The sequence below is a fragment of the Loxodonta africana genome, chromosome 7, assembly GCF_030014295.1.
Source record: "Loxodonta africana isolate mLoxAfr1 chromosome 7, mLoxAfr1.hap2, whole genome shotgun sequence".
Classification (NCBI taxonomy): domain Eukaryota; kingdom Metazoa; phylum Chordata; class Mammalia; order Proboscidea; family Elephantidae; genus Loxodonta; species Loxodonta africana.
Genome location: NC_087348.1, coordinates 81,168,066 through 81,174,701, shown reverse-complemented (window position 1 = coordinate 81,174,701; position 6,636 = coordinate 81,168,066). Strand labels below are relative to the sequence as shown.

The following is a 6,636-nucleotide window of genomic DNA, read 5'->3' as shown; positions in this document are numbered from 1 at the left end:
TGCAGCCACTGTGTCAATCCATCTCATTGAGGGTCTTCCTCTTTTCTGCTGACCCTGTACTTTGCCAAGCATGATGTCCTTCTCCAGGGACTGATCCCTCCTGACAACATGTCCAAAGTATGTAAGATGCAGTCTTGCCATTGTGCTACTAAGCAGCATTCTGATTGTACTTCTTCCAAGACAGATTTTTTCGTTCTTTTGGCAGTCCATGGTATATTCAATATTCTTCACCAACACCACAATTCAAAGGCATCAATTCTTCGGTCTTTCTTATTCATTGTCCAGCTTTCACATGCATATGATGCAATTGAAAATCCCATGGTTGGGTCGAGCGCACCTTAGTCTTCAAGGTGACATCTTTACTTTTCAACCCTTTAGTCGTGTATATTTTGATAACTTTCAAAGTCCATAAAATCAACATACCAAACTCGATCCATCATCTCTGCCTCCACAACATGCCCCAAACCTTTTCACAGTCTATGGTCTGTTTTGTAGGATTTACTCAGAGACTTAAGCCAGAAGAGACAATGTGATTTTATAATTGTTTACCCTCTTCCTTACAATTACTCTGTCTAAATTCAGTCTATGCCGTATATTTCTACCTCTAAAATAGTCCCTTTCACTCCATTATTGGAGCCGCATCTATTCACACACCGTCAACTTCTCATCTGGACTATTAAAGCCAATAGTTTCTCTATTTTAGTATCATTTGAAGTTTCTTTACTTATTCTGGATCCCTGGTGGGTTAGTCGTTAAGAGGTATGGTGAGCTATGGCTGCTAACAAAAAGGAGGGCAGTTCGAATCCATCAGCTTCTCCTTGGAAACACTATGAGGCAGTTCTACTCTGTTATGTAGTGTGGTTATGAGTCAGAATTGACTCTAGGGTAATGGGTTTGGAGCTTTTTTGGTTTAACTTTTTCTAGTCTCTTAAGTTTGGGCGTGAAAGAAAGGGGAAGAAGAGAGAGATTTGGTATATTTGTCAAAAGGCGAACTCACAGTCTTTACACCAAATGGGAATGAGGGGCAGATGAAGAAATGTATTAAGATATAAGAAACTTGAGCATTTTAAATATCCATGGGGGAAACCCTGGTGGCGTAGTGGTTAAGTGCTACAGCTGCTAACCAAAGGGTTGGCAGTTTGAATCTGCCAGGCCCTCCTTGGAAACTCTACAGGGCTGTTCTACTCTGTCCTATAGGACCGCTATGAGTCAGAATCGACTCGACAGTGGGTTTGGGTTTTTTTTTTTTTTTATAGGAAGGACCTAGAAAAGGAGAACTTGAATACGTGATGAGGTTCCTAAGAAGGTTAGGGTGGATGGAATCTAAATCACAGAAAGAGGGATTGATGTTTGGAGGCTGGGGAGATCCTTGTTTCTACTAGATGAAAAGAGGAGGACCAGGGCATATAGATGTTGATGAGTTTATGAGTGCATCCTGGAAACTGAGAAACTTACCATCTAATGGCCTGTGCTGTCTTTGTGAAGAAATTGGAGAAGCCATCAGCTGTGAGAAGAATTTAGAAAACTTGAAAAATTCCTTTCACTGGTTGAAAGAGTGAATTTAGTGGAGATTATTGGTATTTATTATACTGTACATGCTTATTAAGTGTTCATTGAGGTTGGTGGTCATAAATTTTAATGAAAACAGTCTGTTCTTGAGCATAACTTTCTATAGGAACATTGACTGTGTTTGTGCTTGCATGGTTAAGTAAGCTCAGGATAGGTGGTGGGAGATGTACAATAAGAAGTCAGAGTTTAATTAATTTTTTACTTTTATTTTCTCTTAAATTCTAATAAGACTGGGCAATATATTGTACATTTTTCCATCTCAAATTAATTTTCTTGTATGGTAGAAAGTGAGAAGAATGTGTTTTAGAACGATGGTACACATTATCATAGCAATGCTTACTGATAAGACCTATAGTTGATTTTATGACACCTTTTTTTAATTCGAAATTACTCTGTAAACTAGTGAGTGCTTCTGGCCTATGCAGTTGATTGTTAACAATTTGATTTGTCAGGAAACTCTTCAGTATCACTTGCCTTAATTTTTTTTTTTTTTTAATTTTATGTTGTGTTTTAGTGAGGTTAGTCCTTCTCATTAATTTCCTTCTAACATTTCTGGCTAAAAAAAAGATTCTGGCTAGTCTGTTTTATTTGTTTTTCCAAATTAACTTTAGAAAAAATTTGCCAAGTCACCCTTTCCCATTCATGTTTATATCCACTATAATTTGCCTTCATTTAGGGTAGCTCTTCTACTTTCTGGTTTAGTAAGTGCTAGCGGATATTTTGACAGCTTTGTTTTGCCTAATTCCTGTGAATTAAACCAAACCAAACCAACCAAACAAAAAAACCCTTTGCCATCAATTCCTATTCAAAGCTATGCTTTGAATTGAGTATAACTACTAAAATAGCTATACTTTGACAGAGTAGAACTGTCACATAAGGTTTCCAAGGAGCAGCTAACCACTGTGTCTTACTATACATATACGTAAACCCAGGTGAAATCTCTTCAGCTTAGAATTTATCTCATAGCATTACTTAGCAACTCATCATTGTTCCAGTCTCCGAATTCCTCTTCATCTACTTCCCTAACTACCAGAGTGGGCAGTACTGGCTCTTCTTGCACCTCAGCCCCTCCTTCCTCCTGGCCAGGGCTACCTCCCTGGTCATCACCCATCTGAAATCCTCCCCGCATGAGCTCATGTACTACCTACTCAGCCTACTCTTCCTGCTAGACATCATGCTCTGCTTCACCATCATCCCCAAGGTCCTGGCCATCTTCTGGCTTGGCCTCAACTCTATCAGCTTCTTTACCTGCTTTCTCCAGATGTTTATCATGAACAGTTTCCTCTCCATGAAATCCTGCACATTTATGGTCATGGCCCATGACTGCTACATGGCCACCTGCCACCCACTGAGGTACTCACCCACCATCACTGACCAATTTGTGGCTAATGCTAGTGTTATAGATTGAATTGAATCCCCAAAAATACATATGTCAACTTGGCTAGGCCATGATTCCCAGTATTGTGTGATTGTCCACCATTTTGCCATCAGATATGATTTTCCTATGTGTTGTAAATCCTACCTCTATAACGTTAATGAGGCAGGATTCGAGGCAGTTATATTAATGAGGCAGGACTCAATCTACAGGATTAGATTGTATCTTGAGTCAATCTCTTTTGAGATATTAAAGAGAGAAGAGAGCAGAGAGACAGGGGGACCTCATTTCACCAAGAGCCAGGAAAATAGGGAATCTTTTAACCTAGTGTCCTTGTGCAAAGAAACTCCTTGACCAGGGAGGATTAATGACAAGGGCCTTCCCCCAGAGCCAATGACTTCCCCTGGAGCTGGCACCCTTAATTAGTACTTCTAGCCTCCTAGACTGTGAGAAAACAAATTTCTCTTTGTTAAAGCCATCTGATTGTGGTATTTCTGTTACACCAGCAGTAGATAACTAAGACAGCTAGTGTCTTCACTGTGGCCTGTTGCTGCTTGCAGCTGTTCCTATTCTCTCTGCCTGGCTCCATTATTGTGGGAAAAATGTCATGGAGAACTGCATCTGTGCCAACCTCTCTGTGTCCAGACTTTCCTGTAACAATTTCACCTTTAACAGACCGTACCAATTTGTGGTTGGCTGGACTTTGCTGGGCTCTGATTTCATTCTCATATTCCTCTCCTACACCTTCATTCTAAGAGCTGTCCTAAGATTCTGGGGTAAGGGGACTGTAGTCAAGTCCCTGAGCACGAGCAGCTCCCACTTCATCTTCATCCTCTTCTTCAGCACCATCCTGCTAGTTGTGGTGCTGACAAACATGGCCAGAAACAGCGTCCCCATGGGAATCCTTATCCTGCTCAATGTCCTTCATCATGGAATACCCCCTACCTTGAACCCTATTGTTTAAGGGGTTTGGACCAAAGAGTTAAGGCAGGGGTTTCCAAGATGCTGCAGAGGAGAATTTGAATACAAAGAGAGACTTTCTGTAGAAACCATTATTACCATTTCTTCTGTTTCTATTTCACAATATGTGCTTACAGATAGTAAAGCAGTGCTTGGATGGTATTTCTTATCCACTTAGTTGTTCTCCTAGTATTAGGAGTCACGGTGGATCTCTTAGTACCTGTTCAAAGTTCATTAGCCTAGTTCAGGTAATTAATATTTCTAGGTACCTAATTTTGTGTTTCGAGTTTTGCATATTTAAATCAGCCCATCTTCACAATAATTCTGCAGGGCAGGGATTATTATTCTACCTTATACAGTACGAAACAAAAATTGAGGGAGAAATACCGACAAAGTTTACGTTTGGTGAATGGTGAGGCACCAATTGAAATTCACGTCTGTCTGACTCCAGATTCTTTCCATGATGTAGCACTCCTTCTTCAGATGCAATTGGAGTTCTAGTTCTGATTTTTAGGCCATGACTGTGTGTTGTTATTGTGAACCTCCTGTTTCTCATAGATATCTCCTCTTTAGACTTCTTCTTCAGAGTCAGGAAGAAATAAGTAGAAGCCCAGAGCCCAGAGATGGCACTATTTTTTCTGATCATGACTGTGGACCCCTCTGACACAAAAGGGTAATATTCATACTAGTATCAGCCAATGTCAAGAAGAAACCTTATTTTCTACCTCACACCCCTCAAACTCTCTGTGGAAAGCAGGAACACTGAGGACCCATATAGGGGGAGAGTTAGGGATTCAGGAAAGCAGTAATGTGGAAAGTGGTGAAATTGACTGCAGTGGTATAGAGGACATTCTGCGTACTGAAAACCAGACCTCATATTGTCTGAGGTTGTGTCCAAAATTCCTGAGTGAATAGTATGTAAACATGTGCATTGTTAAGGCTTCTGGATATCAAATTCTGGTGAAAACAGGTGAGTAAACATATCAATGGAGCTGGAAGGCAGCGATGCCATTATTTATGTGGGTAATAGGAAATTGAGGGTTCATGCCATCAAGGAACCTCACCTGATTCTTATTTACAAAATTCCACTGGGTGAAAAACAAGGGCCACTCTATTAAGTGGTCCTTAAGCATTGTTTCTGCTGAGTGGATTCCAAACTTCTTCAATTAAAGGCATTTGAAATTTAGAAGGTACTAGTTCCTGCTGGAGCAGTGGTTAAGAGCTCAGCTGCCAACTAAAATTGTCAGCAGTTTGAATCCACCAGCTGCTCTTTGGAAACCCTATGGGGTAGTTCTACTCTGTCCAATACATTCACTATGAGTTGGGGTCAACTTGACAGCAGTGGGTTTGGTTTTTGGTTTAGTCCCTAGTTTTCATCAAATGAAATCTTATTCTATGAAATATTTCATGAATTGCAAATGGCAAATATTAGAAAATGGTATATGTGATACAGGATTGAAGTATAACAAGAACTTGGTAGAAGGTGCGGAGATTGTGATCTGCTTGATTCCTTTAACTTCAAAGGGCATAAAAAGTGATTAGAAAAGTTTTAAAATGAATTTCTTTGAAAAAACGAGCAGAACGTGGCTATCAGTGGGATGTGTGCCATAGGGGAGAGAGAAGAGTCAAAGATGGTCAAAGTTTTAAGCTTGTATGATGAGAAGTCAGAGTCAACAACTTTGGTTGTCAAGGATTTTTGATTCTTAAGGAATGTTCAGCTTGTACTTTTGCAGATGAGAACAGAGATTTGGGTTCCCAGAGCCAAAAGCAATTAGCCTGGAGTCTGGTCATGCTGCAATCTTTGCTCAGCCTTGTGAGAAAAGGCTCACAGTTAGAGGTTCTTCCCCGAGACCCTTATATTAACTGTAGCACACATTCTATTGTCTCCATACATAAGGTAGAATATTTTGGTGGACTTTTAATTTAAAAAAAAATCTAAATGCTATTCTTAATCCTTAAAGTTCTGAATTAGTCACATTTCACTTGATTTCCCATTTCTGTCCACTTCTGCCCTTCCACTAATCCTAAAATCTATTCTCTTCAAATTCCTTAGGAATCATTTGGATTCCCCAAATCACTGTGACCTTAGGTTTCCTCAGAGATGCATTCCCCTTCATTATGATGAATAGTTATCCTATAAATCTAAGGCTTTAACTATGAAACAGAGCTCTCCTGACTGTGGGGAGAAAATGAGGCTTTATGTAACCATGAGATAAACCCTTAGGGCAGAGAGGACTCAGGAGTTGGATGGCGGTGTCAGCTGCTTGTTCAGCATGGTTTTATTTAGTTAAGAGAGATTTTTGCTCACAAAGATGGAGGAACAGGGACTGGAATTATCGTTTCACTTTAAATTACTGACGAATAAAACAGGACAAAATGTAGAGATAATGGCATTCAAGACATTGAACATCAGGCAATAAAGGACAGTGATCTCTGAGAGATGGAAAAGAAATGAGGTGAGTCCTACTTACTGGAGAAAGATTCCTTCAGCTTACAGGAGAGAGGTTCCAGGCTACGTCTTAGGAAGGATGAACCCACATGGATCCTGATGGTCTTCCAGTGTTGAAGAGAAGAAGGTGGGAGTCAGGAAAGACTAAAACAGCTAGAGTTGGCAGGACAGCATATTGGAGAAGAGAGAACTGCACAAGGAAAGAACTCTGAAGATCTGTAGAGGGTCCCCCTGAGTATTCAGCAAAGTACTGATCCATGCATCCATATGAAGTAACTATGCA

The 6,636-nt window shown here is 40.2% G+C and overlaps 1 pseudogene; it reads left to right on the top strand.

Annotated features, from left to right (window-relative positions):
• Positions 1 to 730: 730 nt before the first annotated feature.
• LOC135231711 (olfactory receptor 56A1-like) lies at positions 731 to 4,080 on the top strand (annotated as a pseudogene).
• Positions 4,081 to 6,636: the final 2,556 nt, after the last annotated feature.